Here is a 3703-nt window from a genome sequence, read left to right as displayed (position 1 = left end):
AGTCTCAAGTATCGACACACCCAACAAATTTGAAGTCATTAGCTCCAGTTTCCTGATTCAATTGCAGAAAGAAACATTTTGTAGAGCTGTTAGTCTCAAAAACAGAAATTCTAGGTCAACTTGATTCTGATATCACTTGGCTTCAAATTGATTCTGATATCACTTGGCTTATAGGTTAACGGCACAGTTGACACTTGATTAACACATACTTTAGCTCCAGTTTCCTGATTCAATTGCAAAAAGAAATAGATGACTGATGAAAGGAAAAGAAAATGGGGAAGATCCCAAAACAAAGCCTTACAATTAGCATCATTTACATATGAAGTAACATGTAATCACTTCTACAAGCATTAGCTGGGATTACACAAACTACTCACTTCTTCTAATCTCTTAAGAGTATTTCTTCCAGACCCCAATAGAAGACCAGTGAAATTGAATCCTGGATGTGCTTTAAGCTACAAAAGAAACAGACAATAAGCTAAGCATTATATGTACAACAAAAAATAAACAGAGCAACAAAGGGCAAACGGGTTAATGCTAATTATAAATAATCATTTTCCAAGAAAATGGCAGTAACTGCTGAAAGAGACAAAGCAGAAGGTAGTGTGCTAGAAAGTCAAGGGCCAGCATCTGACTTACAGGAATAGGTACTACAACCTCTTTCAATAATGGCTTGTAATCAGATGGAGCCTTGTAACTTGGGTTCAGCTTTAGAATTTCACCTGGAAATACCAATGAACAACTTGAGAATAAATATCGCAATGGAAAACCAAAAGCTGCACTCACAATACACTGAACATACCAATAATTTCCCTTCTTTCCAGTTCCAATAGTTCCCTCTTCTGGGCCTGCAAATTAGAGAATAAAATCTGATTGGAATCTGATGGACAGATTCCCTTTTATAGGGTATGTCGATTCTGACAAAAAGAGAATAAACTCCCTTTTATAGGGTATGTTGTTCTTGATGGGTTTCCTATTTGCTTTGTAATTGTGGGTAGACAACTCAGTATAGAGGGAGTTTTCTTATTTAAAAGACAGCATGTAGGGCCTATACACACGATTTTGATGAATAAAGTTATTGGCTTTGCCTTTTGCTGCTGAGAAAGTGAGCACACAGCCATACAGTGAGAGACAGTGAGGAGTGAAAAACTCCTTTTCTTTGATGTGCATAGACTATGTCTCAAATACTCATTTTCTTTGATTACTTTGATCGATCGTGATGGGTATCTGAAAAATACTCATTTGAGCATATTTCATCATTCTCATCTTAAGATTCTTATTTATTTATCTGTTAAATTTTATCATCAGCAAATATTGTCTATTTATATTAATGTGGCAAGGAAGAAAAATTTCAGTGCTTAATGAGATTGATATTTTGGATGAAGGTTGGTTGTGTAAATTTCAGTGCTTAATGATATTGATATTTTGGAGCTGGAAGAGGGCTTTTATTATGATTAGAGTATTCTATTTTGATGAGAATGATGGAAAGATCAATTTGAAGTTCTTGAGCATCATGTAAACAAATACCAGAAAAGACATGTATTTCTATTTTTAGGCTATAATGAGATGTGTTTCTAATTTTAGAGTAATGGCATCCACTTCGAGAGCTAATAACGAGGCAGCAAAATGGACTCAAAGCGAACAAGATTATCTCTTAAAATTAATGGTTGAACAAGTGAAAGTTGGTAATAAGAGTTCTAGCACTTTCAATAAAGGTGGGTGGAACAATATCAAGAAGGGGCTTGAGGAAAAAGCTAATCGGTCATTTACGATGGTTCAATTAAGGAATAAGATGAATAAAATGCGATTCGATTACAGCGCTTTCAAGAGACTATTGGATACTATAGGTTTTGGTTGGAATTCCGTAACGAGGACCTGTACAGTTGAAGATGAGAGTGTTTGGGATGTACACATCAAGGTATACTATACTTTTATATGATTTTTTTAATATTCGGTGTAATTTTATCTAATAGCTAGTTTGTAAAATTTTCAGGCAAATCGTGATTGGTCAAAGTTTAGGAGGAATGGGCTACCACATTGGCCTGAACTATGTATAATTTTTGGGGATTCATATTGTCACACCCCGTTCGCACTGAACCGGAGCGGTGACCGAGTTAACACCGGTTAACCCAAACCTGCCAGGATCATCAGACACTGTATTCCACCACAGCATACACACACTAACATCAACTCATCAAATCAGCGGAAGACTAAGTTTTACCTGTAATAATTCCCATATACCTGATACCCAAATGGCGATACCATAATTATATACATTTGGGCCCAAAGGCATGATATATATACACAAAAAGAATAAAGTTTGAATATCAATTATGTACAGGAAATTATCAAAAACATCAGAGTACGCAGCCCGGCATCGGTATCAAGGCTGGAGCTCAGCTCGGCCTCAGAACCGCTGCCCCGCAACACAGCTCTCACACGCGCAGTCTACGCCGTGCTCAAACTCATCAGGGGTCCACCAGTCCTCATCAGGAAACTCGACTGCGGGACCCACCCCAAGCTCCTCAGATGCATGACCTGCAAAATCATCTAAAAAGGGGTGTATACGTGGAATGAGCTCACTAGCTCAGTAAGTAGAGAGGCGGACCACACACAACAGTCCACACAATCACAACACATCATATGCTCTACATGCCATGCAAGTCATTTTAAATCACATACACCTAATCAACATTACTAAGTCTTTGGTTTTAGTGCTACTACAACCACAGTGCACGTATACTCCGGGTACGAGCCGCGAACTCCCTCCCACGATACACCCATAGGGCTGTTGGAGAAGGCCCACCGTGAGTACTCGGAAAAATAAAGACAATGCCGTCCACCGGCTCTCAACAGAAATGTAAATAAATTAAATGACAGTGCTGACTCCAGCAATTTAAAAGCAGTACGATTGGCCCTCCTGAAATACCACCGGGGTTGCCGGCTGTCCTACACGACTCGCCGGGCGTAATGCCTAACCGCCACAGTGTCCGACAACCGCGACCCCTGCTTCCCCCCAAATGGCAACCCAACACCTCAACCCCTGTTGGGAAGGGTCGTAGCACGGGATGGTGAGAATCTTAATACCGCATGCTCCTATATGCAGTACGACTGCATAGTGCCACCGTGTCCCATACCACGGGCCACCAATGCATTCGTTTCCAAGCCGACCACGGCATCTAGTCTATCAAGGCATTATGCAACATGATGTACACATTCAACATATAACATCACATTCAATTTGCATTTGAAAAGTAACATAGCATATATGCACATCAATGAGTGAAATGACTAATCTATATAGCGCATTCATGATGACATGACTAAATTAGATATAGTTATATGAATGCCAAACAAATGCCTTGAAACAAGGCCAAACGTCCTCTCTCCACTTACTGTAGTGTATAAGGATTCCCGCTCGGTACGGGTGAGATCCGGAGCGAATCGGGTATGATTTGGTGAACCTAACATAATTGAGCGAGGTTAGTACTTCACCATTTTAGAATCAAAATTAATGAAATCTGACTTCAAAATCGTGTTTAGAACGTCGAAAGAAGGTCCCACGTCCGATTTGGGCTCAATCGGACCTAAGAATCACATTCTGTCCACTCGGGGGGGTCACACAGGTGGGTGGTCTACCCACCGGTCCAACCCGCCGGTTTGGGACCTACCCGCCGGTAGGACCCGCCGGTCCTACCCGCCG

General features: G+C 40.6%; 1 long non-coding RNA gene across 1 annotated transcript; it reads right to left on the bottom strand.

Annotated features, from left to right (window-relative positions):
• Positions 1-424: 424 nt before the first annotated feature.
• Positions 425-865, bottom strand: LOC122071645. Its single transcript, XR_006138239.1, has 3 exons — positions 803-865; positions 640-722; positions 425-455 (listed from the first exon to the last, which is right to left on the bottom strand). It is a non-coding gene; the product is annotated as an uncharacterized LOC122071645 (long non-coding RNA).
• Between the last annotated feature and the right edge of the window lie 2838 nt (positions 866-3703).

Source organism: Macadamia integrifolia, unplaced genomic scaffold, assembly GCF_013358625.1.
Source record: "Macadamia integrifolia cultivar HAES 741 unplaced genomic scaffold, SCU_Mint_v3 scaffold_3A, whole genome shotgun sequence".
Lineage (NCBI taxonomy): Eukaryota > Viridiplantae > Streptophyta > Magnoliopsida > Proteales > Proteaceae > Macadamia > Macadamia integrifolia.
Note: the sequence above shows the minus strand (reverse complement) of the source record. Positions and strands in the feature narration are given on the sequence as shown.